Raw genomic sequence first — 16,110 nt, 5'->3', positions numbered from 1 at the left:
CAACTATGGTCGGACATTCACACCTTCTTACAGCGGAACCCCTCCGCTCCCTCTTTTGATGGTGTATGTTCGGGCATTCAAACCTTTTCTTACCCGCTTTTTACAAACTATGGTCGGATATTCAAACCTTCTTGTAGCCGAACACATCCACTCCTGCTTTTGATGATGTATGGTTGGGCATTCGAACCTACTTGTTGCCCTCTTTTCATTAATTATGGGTGGACATTCACACCTTGTCGCAGCCAAACACCTCCGCTCACTGTTTTGATCATGTATGGTTTAACATTCGCACCTTCTCTCACCCGCTTTCTACTATGGTCGGCCATTCACAGCTTCCTCTACACCATACTTGTATGGTGGGATATTCACACCCACTTGCATCCGAAGACCTCCGCCCCCACTTTTGTTGATATTTAGTCGGTCATTCGCACCTTACCCGCTTTTGGCAAACTATGGCCTTCTTGCAGCCAAACACCTCTGATCTCGCTTTTGATGATGTAAGGTTGGGCATTCAGACCTTGCTTCACCTGCTTTTCACCAAATATAGTCGGACATTCACACCTTCTTGCAGCCGAACACTGCCGCTCCACCTTTTAGTGTTCTATGGGGTATTCACACCTTTTTTTTCACCGCATTTTATAGATTATGGTTGGAAATTCTCACCCACTCTCATCCGAAGATCTCTCCTTCCGCTTTTGTTAATATATAGTCGGGCATTCGAACCTTTTCTTACCCGCTTTTTACAAATTATGGTCGAACAGTCACACCTACTTGCAGCCGAATACTTCCGCTCCACCTTTTAGTGATGTATGGTTGGCATTTGCACCTTTTCTTACCCTCTTTTTATACTGATAGCTGAAGATTAAGTTGTTCTTTCTCAAACTACAAAATTTTTTTAATTTTTGAAATTTGATTTGAAGTGGATAAATAAGGAGGACAAACAGTTTTAAGTCAGGCTGATAGAAGGAATTAATTTTATAGCAAAATCTGTATTTCGTCATATGTCGAGAGATGCTTATTGCTGAAGAAGTTCTTTCTCATTCTACAAAGTACAACGTTGTTTATTGTTGAAACTTGATTAGACATGAATAAATATGAAGGACAAAGCAGTCTTAACTTGGTTTGAGTTAAGGAATTTGTTTTATAGGAGAATCCGAATTTGTGCATAACTCGTGAAATAGAGCTTATTTTCGGATTCCTGAAGAATAAGTCTGGTTCTTTCTCATAATACAAAGTTTGTTGTTTATTGTTGAAACTTCATCAGAAATGAAGAAATAAGAACAAACCGTTTTAAGTCAGTTTGATAGAAGTATTTCATTTTATAGCAAAATCTGTATTCCTTCATATCTCCTCGAGAGAAGCTAATTGCTGAAAATTAGGTCTGGTTCTTTTTCATACTACAAAATACAGTGTTGTTTATTGTTGAAACTAGATTAGAAGTAGATAAATATGAAGGACAAAGCAGTTTGAACTTGGTTTGAGAGAAGGAATTAATTTTATTGCAAAATCCGAATTCATGCATAACTCGTCAAATAGATAGTGATGTGTCGTTCGTGAGCGATTCGTTCGATATAAACTAATTTTTTATATGACTCGGGAGTAACGAGTTGTCTCAGTGAGTGATTCGTTCATTTTCATGCAGTACCCTTCCTCACCACATGGCAGGCGGCAGCTTCATAAGCTCAGTCAGCAGGACAGGAAACAGTATTGATTCGTTCACGACTCAACTCCTCGGGAGACGGGTCCTCGCACAGGAAACAGTATTGATTCGTTCATGACTCAACTCCTCGGCTGACGGGTCCTTGCACAGGAAACAGTATTGATTTGTTTACGACTCAACTCCTTGGGTCTTCGTTCATTTGTCACGTTTCAAATTATACATTTCATTTGACAGGCTGAAGAGCAGTAGGCACAACGGTTCATTCACAAACCGGATCATTAATCTCAAAGACTATTCTACCATCAACAACTTGGAAGCCACAATCGACTCTATAGATGCAGAAAAAGCATTTGATGGAGTGAACTGGAAACTTTTATTTGCAGCGTTAAACAAATTCGGGTTTGGGTCACACTTCATCAACTGGATAAGGATATTATATAGCTCCCCAAATGCAAGTGTCAGGACAAATGATCAAACTTCTCCAAGCTTCAGTCTGCAGAGAGGTACAAGACAAGGTTGCCCACTTTCTCCCTCACTTTTTGCTATTTTCATCAAACCTTTAGCAGCTTCTATCAGACAAGATAGAAATATTAAAGGCATCCAATCCCAAAATATTGAGCATAAAATAAGTCTTTATGCTGATGATGTATTACTTTTCCTTCAGAACTCACAGACGTCTCTCACTCACACGATCACACTCATAAATAAATTCTCAGCACTTTCTGACTACTCTATCAACTGGTCTAAGACCAAAGTTCTACCCATTAACTGCAGGGTCCAGAATATACCTGTGATCACTATACAGTCAGGAAATATTAGATATTTAGGCATAAACATTTCCTCCAGGCTCTCAGAGCTAACAAAGCTAAATTATGTGCAATTATTAAAGATAGAGATCTCTCTCGTTGGAAGTCCTCACCTATATCACTTATGGGGAGAGTTACAACCATTAAAATGATGATACTACCAAAAGTTAACTATTTGTTCTCAATGATCCCCATAAAACCATCTGCTACTTGGTTTAAGTCACTAGATTCATGCATCTCCAAATTTCTGTGGAAAAACAAACCACCACGTATTAGTTTAAAAACCCTATAGAAGACCAAGGACAGTGGTGGATTAGATTTACCTCATTTTCAGCACTATTCCTTAGCCAATAGGTTACAATATATATCAAAATGGTTTAAACCTTGTTGTTGTCACAGTTCCCAGAGACGTTGTAATTGTTGAGGATTCTATATTCACCCCGTCACTAGAGGCACCTGTTGCAGATTGATGAAACTGAATCTTCTTCTCTGTTCATTGCTGGCATCATTCCCAGCATCGTAAGTGTTCGTGGCATTGTTAGCCTCTTCTTCTGGATCTTGATATCGAGCATCCTTTTGTATTTCTGGTTTGTCAGTCCTCTCTCTTCGTTCACCGGAGTCTTCGTCTCTTTGTCCTTGAGTTTGGTGATTTTTTCTTCTTTTGATGCCTTGAGACAGTGTGACAGGTGATACCACGTGGGAGATCCTTTAACTTGGACTGCTGTCCCTGTGCTGCGAAATGGCTGTGCTGCTCAAATGGTCTCTCCTTCATCATATACACAGTTATTTATACATCACCTTCCACCATGAAGCGTTGTCCCTTTTTGTTTCTCTCTTTGTTCTTAAAATGCTGTTATGCATGTCTAAAAAAATCCATTAAATTAGATCATTTTGGCAGTAAAGCGATCTACAATGTGCTTGGTTGCAAAGCTGCTCATCTGTGGTAAACAGCTCTTCAGAAAGGCATTCTTCAATTGATTTCACTAATTTTATGTAATAATTTTGTGATTTCCTACAAAACTACACTTCTTCTCCCATCTGTCTGAGTATTTAATATTGTCTGGGTCCCGTTAAAACATGTATTTTTCCCATCTAATTCCTTGTTTGCTTTAAAACAAGTATTCCCCATTTTCTATCCCTTCAGTAGCCAACCAGTTTGTATGGAGTACACTGGAAAACTTGACTGATCAGTAAAACACTGCTTTTGTTGTCACCGCAAGGCTTCCCCCGTCGGTTGTTTCACTGAGACACCACTGAGTAACTATAACCCAACACAGTTTATACACATAACATTCATATACATACTAACAAACAAACAATTATTTATCGCAATTTTTTCATCTCTGTTTGAACGTACACCCAGGTAAATATTCCTGTAGTCTTCTCATACCGACTATGGACCCATTCATTGTTTAACTTCACTGTTTTGCAAATCCTAATTGAATATTACACATTGACATTGAACTTTACTGGATAAGCAGGTCTTCATTGCATTCAGCAGCCTATATGTGAGCATCTATGTGTAAGCTGTTCTTCTTTGCATTTATCAGCAACAAGCCATTCTTCATTGCACATGCATATGAAAATAGTAAAACAATTCCAATGCGTTAGCGAAACCTTCTATATCAGGAGTGTCCATCATGATGCTGGGAATAGAACCTCTTTCCCAGAATAGTTCAACCTTCATTACTCAACTGAGCATAACTCCGCAATGAGCACATTTCAAAGTATCATTCCTCTACTTGTATTCAAAAATCCATGTGTAAATGTTTAATATTTCTTATATTTGTTGAGGTCATTCTGTGTGCATGTGGCCTAAACCCAATCTCTGTGTGGCAATCTTAATTTAAACAAGTTGAACTCTGCCTCTGATCATTTAAAAAAGGTGTGTACCAATATCAACCTTTCTCAGGTAATTACTGATCCTACTAAACCAAACTTAAGAGATCCTTCAAGGTTGTCCCTGATTGGCTCAATCTTAACAAATCAAAGGTAGAAAATCCGCAGTATCTGAACTTGGTGTTAGTTATCACTGCTCAATAGCTTGTATCAGAATTGCAAAAATGAAAACATTAGGTCCACGGTTGGTATCCAGATCCTGAAACATCTCCATGAGCAGGCTTTTTTTTAACTGATCTGTTGAATAGTTCATGACACTGTTAAAATCCCAGATGAAGATCTAGCACTTGACCATTTTTGTAAATCTTCTAATTCTATAGTTGATAAACACGCCCCTTTTAAAAAGTATAGAACTTAGAACAGGTCTAGTCCCTGGCTCTCGGCAGAACTGTCTTCTTTACTTTTTTTTTTTTTCCCCTTGTCCTGTTCAGCATTATGGCAGCAGAATTGTAGTCTGAATACCTTTGATGCCAAACAGATTAGCTTTGCCAAGGGAAGTTTTATAAATGTAAAGCTCCCCTTGATGCCCATTTATTTATTTCTGTTTACAATATATGACATGTAATAGAACTGAACCGGACCGGGGGACAAGGAAAGAAGAAGAGGAAAGAAGAGGAAAGAGAACAAAAATAGAAACAAAAACCAGACAACCAGCTGCTACACCTGTAAAAAACAAAACAGACAACAATCCATGGCCTCTGAGGGGATTCCAGCCTTAGCGCCACCAGGAGCACCTGAAAGCAGACAAGCAGAGAAAAAACAAACACACAAACAAACAAAAACAAGCACAAGAAGCGGCAATCGCATACAACACAGCTGTGGATATAGATGACCTGAGACGACATGATAATACATCAACTGCTTAGCGACCATGCTACTGGACTAATGAATGTGTGTGTGTGTGTGCGAGAACATGCAACACCCATGGCACAGGACCTACATGATAACCGTGCTTAGTTATGAGTGTATAAGCGTACAGGGCCACAATCCACAGCCCCCCCAAACAATCAGAAGCAGGCAGAGAGGGCCACAAGACCCAGGCCACCAGCAGCCCCCACAGAGCACAGAACCCAGGAAGCCCACCGCAGGGGCAACCATGCATTCACCCAGAAGACTGCAGAGGAATCCCCCGGAAAGAGCCCCCATAAGCATAGGGCAGAGGCCCTCCGGGAGCCTTTTCCTTCAGAACTCACAGACGTCTCTCACTCACACGATCACACTCATAAATAAATTCTCAGCACTTTCTGACTACTCTATCAACTGGTCTAAGACCAAAGTTCTGCCCATTAACTGCAGGGTCCAGAATATACCTGTGATCACTTTACAGTCAGGAAATATTAGATATTTAGGCATAAACATTTCCTCCAGGCTCTCAGAGCTAACAAAGCTAAATTATGTGCAATTATTAAAGAGAGTAGAGGACGATCTCTCTCGTTGGAAGTCCTCACCTATATCACTTATGGGGAGAGTTACAACCATTAAAATGATGATACTACCAAAAGTTAACTATTTGTTCTCAATGATCCCCATAAAACCATCTGCTACTTGGTTTAAGTCACTAGATTCATGCATCTCCAAATTTCTGTGGAAAAACAAACCACCACGTATTAGTTTAAAAACCCTATAGAAGACCAAGGACAGTGGTGGATTAGATTTACCTCATTTTCAGCACTATTCCTTAGCCAATAGGTTACAATATATATCAAAATGGTTTAAACCTTGTTGTTGTCACAGTTCCCAGAGACGTCGTAATTGTTGAGGATTCTATATTCACCCCCTCATTAGAGGCACGTGTTGCAGATTGATGACACTGAATCTTCTTCTCTGTTCATTGCTGGCATCATTCCCAGCATCGTAAGTGTTCGTGGCATTGTTAGCCTCTTCTTCTGGATCTTGATATCGAGCATCCTTTTGTATTTATGGTTTGTCAGTCCTCTCTCTTCGTTCACCGGAGTCTTCGTCTCTTTGTCCTTGAGTTTGGTGATTTTTTCTTCTTTTGATGCCTTGAGACAGTGTGACAGGTTATACCACGTGGGAGATCCTTTAACTTGGACTGCTGTCCCTGTGCTGCGAAATGGCTGTGCTGCTCAAATGGTCTCTCCTTCATCATATACACAGTTATTTATACATCACCTTCCACCATGAAGCGTTGTCCCTTTTTGTTTCTCTCTTTGTTCTTAAAATGCTGTTATGCATGTCTAAACCAATCCATTAAATTAGATCATTTTGGCAGTAAAGCGATCTACAATGTGCTTGGTCGCAAAGCTGCTCATCTGTGGTAAACAGCTCTTCAGAAAGGCATTCTTCAATTGATTTCACTAATTTTATGTAATAATTTTGTGATTTCCTACAAAACTACACTTCTTCTCCCATCTGTCTGAGTATTTAATATTGTCTGGGTCCCGTTAAAACATGTATTTTTCCCATCTAATTCCTTGTTTGCTTTAAAACAAGTATTCCCCATTTTCTATCCCTTCAGTAGCCAACCAGTTTGTATGGAGTACACTGGAAAACTTGACTGATCAGTAAAACACTGCTTTTGTTGTCACCGCAAGGCTTCCCCCGTCGGTTGTTTCACTGAGACACCACTGAGTAACTATAACCCAACACAGTTTATACACATAACATTCATATACATACTAACAAACAAACAATTATTTATCGCAATTTTTTCATCTCTGTTTGAACGTACACCCAGGTAAATATTCCTGTAGTCTTCTCATACCGACTATGGACCCATTCATTGTTTAACTTCACTGTTTTACAAATCCTAATTGAATATTACACATTGACATTGAACTTTACTGGATAAGCAGGTCTTCATTGCATTCAGCAGCCTATATGTGAGCATCTATGTGTAAGCTGTTCTTCTTTGCATTTATCAGCAACAAGCAATTCTTCATTGCACATGCATATGAAAATAGTAAAACAATTCCAATGCGTTAGCGAAACCTTCTATATCAGGAGTGTCCATTATGACGCTGGGAATAGAACCTCTTTCCCAGAATAGTTCAACCTTCATTACTCAACTGAGCATAACTCCGCAATAAGCACATTTCAAAGTATCATTCCTCTACATGTATTCAAAAATCCATGTGTAAATGTTTAATATTTCTTATATTTGTTGAGGTCATTCTGTGTGCATGTGGCCTAAACCCAATCTCTGTGTGGCAATTTTAATTTAAACAAGTTGAACTCTGCCTCTGATCATTTAAAAAAGGTGTGTACCAATATCAACCTTTCTCAGGTAATTACTGATCCTACTAAACCAAACTTAAGAGATCCTTCAAGGTTGTCCCTGATTGGCTCAATCTTAACAAATCAAAGGTAGAAAATCCGCATTATCTGAACTTGGTGTTAGTTATCACTGCTCAATAGCTTGTATCAGAATTGCAAAAATGAAAACATTAGGTCCACGGTTGGTATCCAGATCCTGAAACATCTCCATGAGCAGGCTTTTTTTTAACTGATCTGTTGAATAGTTCATGACACTGTTAAAATCCCAGATGAAGATCTAGCACTTGACCATTTTTGTAAATCTTCTAATTCTATAGTTGATAAACACGCCCCTTTTAAAAAGTATAGAACTTAGAACAGGTCTAGTCCCTGGCTTTCGGCAGAACTGTCTTCTTTACTTTTTTTTTTTTTTCCCTTGTCCTGTTCAGCATTATGGCAGCAGAATTGTAGTCTGAATACCTTTGATGCCAAACAGATTTGCTTTGCCAAGGGAAGTTTTATAAATGTAAAGCTCCCCTTGATGCCCATTTATTTATTTCTGTTTACAATATATGACATGTAATAGAACTGAACCTGACCGGGGGACAAGGAAAGAAGAAGAGGAAAGAAGAGGAAAGAGAACAAAAATAGAAACAAAAACCAGACAACCAGCTGCTACACCTGTAAAAAACAAAACAGACAACAATCCATTGCCTCTGAGGGGATTCCAGCCTTAGCGCCACCAGGAGCACCTGAAAGCAGACAAGCAGAGAAAAAACAAACACACAAACAAACAAAAACAAGCACAAGAAGCGGCAATCGCATACAACACAGCTGTGGATATAGATGACCTGAGACGACATGATAATACATCAACTGCTTAGCGACCATGCTACTGGACTAATGAATGTGTGTGTGTGTGTGCGAGAACATGCAACACCCATGGCACAGGACCTACATGATAACCGTGCTTAGTTATGAGTGTATAAGCGTACAGGGCCACAATCCACAGCCCCCCCAAACAATCAGAAGCAGGCAGAGAGGGCCACAAGACCCAGGCCACCAGCAGCCCCCACAGAGCACAGAACCCAGGAAGCCCACCGCAGGGGCAACCATGCATTCACCCAGAAGACTGCAGAGGAATCCCCCGGAAAGAGCCCCCATAAGCATAGGGCAGAGGCCCTCCGGGAGCCTTTTTCTTCAGAACTCACAGACGTCTCTCACTCACACGATCACACTCATAAATAAATTCTCAGCACTTTCTGACTACTCTATCAACTGGTCTAAGACCAAAGTTCTGCCCATTAACTGCAGGGTCCAGAATATACCTGTGATCACTTTACAGTCAGGAAATATTAGATATTTAGGCATAAACATTTCCTCCAGGCTCTCAGAGCTAACAAAGCTAAATTATGTGCAATTATTAAAGAGAGTAGAGGACGATCTCTCTCGTTGGAAGTCCTCACCTATATCACTTATGGGGAGAGTTACAACCATTAAAATGATGATACTACCAAAAGTTAACTATTTGTTCTCAATGATCCCCATAAAACCATCTGCTACTTGGTTTAAGTCACTAGATTCATGCATCTCCAAATTTCTGTGGAAAAACAAACCACCACGTATTAGTTTAAAAACCCTATAGAAGACCAAGGACAGTGGTGGATTAGATTTACCTCATTTTCAGCACTATTCCTTAGCCAATAGGTTACAATATATATCAAAATGGTTTAAACCTTGTTGTTGTCACAGTTCCCAGAGACGTTGTAATTGTTGAGGATTCTATATTCACCCCCTCATTAGAGGCACGTGTTGCAGATTGATGACACTGAATCTTCTTCTCTGTTCATTGCTGGCATCATTCCCAGCATCGTAAGTGTTCGTGGCATTGTTAGCCTCTTCTTCTGGATCTTGATATCGAGCATCCTTTTGTATTTCTGGTTTGTCAGTCCTCTCTCTTCGTTCACCGGAGTCTTCGTCTCTTTGTCCTTGAGTTTGGTGATTTTTTCTTCTTTTGATGCCCTGAGACAGTGTGACAGGTGATACCACGTGGGAGATCCTTTAACTTGGACTGCTGTCCCTGTGCTGCGAAATGGCTGTGCTGCTCAAATGGTCTCTCCTTCATCATATACACAGTTATTTATACATCACCTTCCACCATGAAGCGTTGTCCCTTTTTGTTTCTCTCTTTGTTCTTAAAATGCTGTTATGCATGTCTAAACCAATCCATTAAATTAGATCATTTTGGCAGTAAAGCGATCTACAATGTGCTTGGTCGCAAAGCTGCTCATCTGTGGTAAACAGCTCTTCAGAAAGGCATTCTTCAATTGATTTCACTAATTTTATGTAATAATTTTGTGATTTCCTACAAAACTACACTTCTTCTCCCATCTGTCTGAGTATTTAATATTGTCTGGGTCCCGTTAAAACATGTATTTTTCCCATCTAATTCCTTGTTTGCTTTAAAACAAGTATTCCCCATTTTCTATCCCTTCAGTAGCCAACCAGTTTGTATGGAGTACACTGGAAAACTTGACTGATCAGTAAAACACTGCTTTTGTTGTCACCGCAAGGCTTCCCCCGTCGGTTGTTTCACTGAGAAACCACTGAGTAACTATAACCCAACACAGTTTATACACATAACATTCATATACATACTAACAAACAAACAATTATTTATCGCAATTTTTTCATCTCTGTTTGAACGTACACCCAGGTAAATGTTCCTGTAGTCTTCTCATACCGACTATGGACCCATTCATTGTTTAACTTCACTGTTTTGCAAATCCTAATTGAATATTACACATTGACATTGAACTTTACTGGATAAGCAGGTCTTCATTGCATTCAGCAGCCTATATATGAGCATCTATGTGTAAGCTGTTCTTCTTTGCATTTATTAGCAACAAGCAATTCTTCATTGCACATGCATATGAAAATAGTAAAACAATTCCAATGCGTTAGCGAAACCTTCTATATCAGGAGTGTCCATCATGATGCTGGGAATAGAACCTCTTTCCCAGAATAGTTCAACCTTCATTACTCAACTGAGCATAACTCCGCAATGAGCACATTTCAAAGTATCATTCCTCTACATGTATTCAAAAATCCATGTGTAAATGTTTAATATTTCTTATATTTGTTGAGGTCATTCTGTGTGCATGTGGCCTAAACCCAATCTCTGTGTGGCAATTTTAATTTAAACAAGTTGAACTCTGCCTCTGATCATTTAAAAAAGGTGTGTACCAATATCAACCTTTCTCAGGTAATTACTGATCCTACTAAACCAAACTTAAGAGATCCTTCAAGGTTGTCCCTGATTGGCTCAATCTTAACAAATCAAAGGTAGAAAATCCGCAGTATCTGAACTTGGTGTTAGTTATCACTGCTCAATAGCTTGTATCAGAATTGCAAAAATGAAAACATTAGGTCCACGGTTGGTATCCAGATCCTGAAACATCTCCATGAGCAGGCTTTTTTTTAACTGATCTGTTGAATAGTTCATGACACTGTTAAAATCCCAGATGAAGATCTAGCACTTGACCATTTTTGTAAATCTTCTAATTCTATAGTTGATAAACACGCCCCTTTTAAAAAGTATAGAACTTAGAACAGGTCTAGTCCCTGGCTTTCGGCAGAACTGTCTTCTTTACTTTTTTTTTTTTTTTCCCCTTGTCCTGTTCAGCATTATGGCAGCAGAATTGTAGTCTGAATACCTTTGATGCCAAACAGATTTGCTTTGCCAAGGGAAGTTTTATAAATGTAAAGCTCCCCTTGATGCCCATTTATTTATTTCTGTTTACAATATATGACATGTAATAGAACTGAACCGGACCGGGGGACAAGGAAAGAAGAAGAGGAAAGAAGAGGAAAGAGAACAAAAATAGAAACAAAAACCAGACAACCAGCTGCTACACCTGTAAAAAACAAAACAGACAACAATCCATGGCCTCTGAGGGGATTCCAGCCTTAGCGCCACCAGGAGCACCTGAAAGCAGACAAGCAGAGAAAAAACAAACACACAAAGAAACAAAAACAAGCACAAGAAGCGGCAATCGCATACAACACAGCTGTGGATATAGATGACCTGAGACGACATGATAATACATCAACTGCTTAGCGACCATGCTACTGGACTAATGAATGTGTGTGTGTGTGTGCGAGAACATGCAACACCCATGGCACAGGACCTACATGATAACCGTGCTTAGTTATGAGTGTATAAGCGTACAGGGCCACAATCCACAGCCCCCCCAAGCAATCAGAAGCAGGCAGAGAGGGCCACAAGACCCAGGCCACCAGCAGCCCCCACAGAGCACAGAACCCAGGAAGCCCACCGCAGGGGCAACCACACATTCACCCAGAAGACTGCAGAGGAATCCCCCGGAAAGAGCCCCCATAAGCATAGGGCAGAGGCCCTCCGGGAGCCTTTTCCTTCAGAACTCACAGACGTCTATCACTCACACGATCACACTCATAAATAAATTCTCAGCACTTTCTGACTACTCTGTCAACTGGTCTAAGACCAAAGTTCTGCCCATTAACTGCAGGGTCCAGAATATACCTGTGATCACTTTACAGTCAGGAAATATTAGATATTTAGGCATAAACATTTCCTCCAGGCTCTCAGAGCTAACAAAGCTAAATTATGTGCAATTATTAAAGAGAGTAGAGGACGATCTCTCTCGTTGGAAGTCCTCACCTATATCACTTATGGGGAGAGTTACAACCATTAAAATGATGATACTACCAAAAGTTAACTATTTGTTCTCAATGATCCCCATAAAACCATCTGCTACTTGGTTTAAGTCACTAGATTCATGCATCTCCAAATTTCTGTGGAAAAACAAACCACGTATTAGTTTAAAAACCCTATAGAAGACCAAGGACAGTGGTGGATTAGATTCACCTCATTTTCAGCACTATTCCTAAGCCAATAGGTTACAATATATATCAAAATGGTTTAAACCTTGTTGTTGTCACAGTTCCAGGGAGACGTTGTAATTGTTGAGGATTCTATATTCACCCCCTCATTAGAGGCACGTGTTGCAGATTGATGACACTGAATCTTCTTCTCTGTTCATTGCTGGCATCATTCCCAGCATCGTAAGTGTTCGTGGCATTGTTAGCCTCTTCTTCTGGATCTTGATATCGAGCATCCTTTTGTATTTCTGGTTTGTCAGTCCTCTCTCTTCGTTCACCGGAGTCTTCGTCTCTTTGTCCTTGAGTTTGGTGATTTTTTCTTCTTTTGATGCCTTGAGACAGTGTGACAGGTGATACCACGTGGGAGATCCTTTAACTTGGACTGCTGTCCCTGTGCTGCGAAATGGCTGTGCTGCTCAAATGGTCTCTCCTTCATCATATACACAGTTATTTATACATCACCTTCCACCATGAAGCGTTGTCCCTTTTTGTTTCTCTCTTTGTTCTTAAAATGCTGTTATGCATGTCTAAACCAATCCATTAAATTAGATCATTTTGGCAGTAAAGCGATCTACAATGTGCTTGGTCGCAAAGCTGCTCATCTGTGGTAAACAGCTCTTCAGAAAGGCATTCTTCAATTGATTTCACTAATTTTATGTAATAATTTTGTGATTTCCTACAAAACTACACTTCTTCTCCCATCTGTCTGAGTATTTAATATTGTCTGGGTCCCGTTAAAACATGTATTTTTCCCATCTAATTCCTTGTTTGCTTTAAAACAAGTATTCCCCATTTTCTATCCCTTCAGTAGCCAACCAGTTTGTATGGAGTACACTGGAAAACTTGACTGATCAGTAAAACACTGCTTTTGTTGTCACCGCAAGGCCTCCCCCGTCGGTTGTTTCACTGAGACACTACTGAGTAACTATAACCCAACACAGTTTATACACATAACATTCATATACATACTAACAAACAAACAATTATTTATCCCAATTTTTTCATCTCTGTTTGAACGTACACCCAGGTAAATATTCCTGTAGTCTTCTCATACCGACTATGGACCCATTCATTGTTTAACTTCACTGTTTTGCAAATCCTAATTGAATATTACACATTGACATTGAACTTTACTGGATAAGCAGGTCTTCATTGCATTCAGCAGCCTATATGTGAGCATCTATGTGTAAGCTGTTCTTCTTTGCATTTATCAGCAACAAGCAATTCTTCATTGCACATGCATATGAAAATAGTAAAACAATTCCAATGCGTTAGCGAAACCTTCTATATCAGGAGTGTCCATCATGATGCTGGGAATAGAACCTCTTTCCCAGAATAGTTCAACCTTCATTACTCAACTGAGCATAACTCCGCAATGAGCACATTTCAAAGTATCATTCCTCTACATGTATTCAAAAATCCATGTGTAAATGTTTAATATTTCTTATATTTGTTGAGGTCATTCTGTGTGCATGTGGCCTAAACCCAATCTCTGTGTGGCAATTTTAATTTAAACAAGTTGAACTCTGCCTCTGATCATTTAAAAAAGGTGTGTACCAATATCAACCTTTCTCAGGTAATTACTGATCCTACTAAACCAAACTTAAGAGATCCTTCAAGGTTGTCCCTGATTGGCTCAATCTTAACACATCAAAGGTAGAAAATCCGCAGTATCTGAACTTGGTGTTAGTTATCACTGCTCAATAGCTTGTATCAGAATTGCAAAAATGAAAACATTAGGTCCACGGTTGGTATCCAGATCCTGAAACATCTCCATGAGCAGGCTTTTTTTTAACTGATCTGTTGAATAGTTCATGACACTGTTAAAATCCCAGATGAAGATCTAGCACTTGACCATTTTTGTAAATCTTCTAATTCTATAGTTGATAAACACGCCCCTTTTAAAAAGTATAGAACTTAGAACAGGTCTAGTCCCTGGCTTTCGGCAGAACTGTCTTCTTTACTTTTTTTTTTTTTCCCCTTGTCCTGTTCAGCATTATGGCAGCAGAATTGTAGTCTGAATACCTTTGATGCCAAACAGATTTGCTTTGCCAAGGGAAGTTTTATAAATGTAAAGCTCCCCTTGATTCCCCTTTATTTATTTCTGTTTACAATATATGACATGTAATAGAACTGAACCGGACCGGGGGACAAGGAAAGAAGAAGAGGAAAGAAGAGGAAAGAGAACAAAAATAGAAACAAAAACCAGACAACCAGCTGCTACACCTGTAAAAAACAAAACAGACAACAATCCATGGCCTCTGAGGGGATTCCAGCCTTAGCGCCACCAGGAGCACCTGAAAGCAGACAAGCAGAGAAAAAACAAACACACAAACAAACAAAAACAAGCACAAGAAGCGGCAATCGCATACAACACAGCTGTGGATATAGATGACCTGAGACGACATGATAATACATCAACTGCTTAGCGACCATGCTACTGGACTAATGAATGTGTGTGTGTGTGTGCGAGAACATGCAACACCCATGGCACAGGACCTACATGATAACCGTGCTTAGTTATGAGTGTATAAGCGTACAGGGCCACAATCCACAGCCCCCCCAAGCAATCAGAAACAGGCAGAGAGGGCCACAAGACCCAGGCCACCAGCAGCCCCCACAGAGCACAGAACCCAGGAAGCCCACCGCAGGGGCAACCATGCATTCACCCAGAAGACTGCAGAGGAATCCCCCGGAAAGAGCCCCCATAAGCATAGGGCAGAGGCCCTCCGGGAGCCTTTTCCTTCAGAACTCACAGACGTCTCTCACTCACACGATCACACTCATAAATAAATTCTCAGCACTTTCTGACTACTCTATCAACTGGTCTAAGACCAAAGTTCTGCCCATTAACTGCAGGGTCCAGAATATACCTGTGATCACTTTACAGTCAGGAAATATTAGATATTTAGGCATAAACATTTCCTCCAGGCTCTCAGAGCTAACAAAGCTAAATTATGTGCAATTATTAAAGAGAGTAGAGGACGATCTCTCTCGTTGGAAGTCCTCACCTATATCACTTATGGGGAGAGTTACAACCATTAAAATGATGATACTACCAAAAGTTAACTATTTGTTCTCAATGATCCCCATAAAACCATCTGCTACTTGGTTTAAGTCACTAGATTCATGCATCTCCAAATTTCTGTGGAAAAACAAACCACCACGTATTAGTTTAAAAACCCTATAGAAGACCAAGGACAGTGGTGGATTAGATTTACCTCATTTTCAGCACTATTCCTTAGCCAATAGGTTACAATATATATCAAAATGGTTTAAACCTTGTTGTTGTCACAGTTCCCAGAGACGTTGTAATTGTTGAGGATTCTATATTCACCCCGTCATTAGAGGCACGTGTTGCAGATTGATGACACTGAATCTTCTTCTCTGTTCATTGCTGGCATCATTCCCAGCATCGTAAGTGTTCGTGGCATTGTTAGCCTCTTCTTCTGGATCTTGATATCGAGCATCCTTTTGTATTTATGGTTTGTCAGTCCTCTCTCTTCGTTCACCGGAGTCTTCGTCTCTTTGTCCTTGAGTTTGGTGATTTTTTCTTCTTTTGATGCCTTGAGACAGTGTGACAGGTGATACCACGTGGAAGATCCT

Source organism: Leuresthes tenuis, unplaced genomic scaffold (genome assembly GCF_036924035.1).
Source record: "Leuresthes tenuis unplaced genomic scaffold, fLeuTen1.0.hap1 SCAF_38, whole genome shotgun sequence".
Lineage (NCBI taxonomy): Eukaryota > Metazoa > Chordata > Actinopteri > Atheriniformes > Atherinopsidae > Leuresthes > Leuresthes tenuis.
This window is presented reverse-complemented; position numbering follows the sequence as displayed.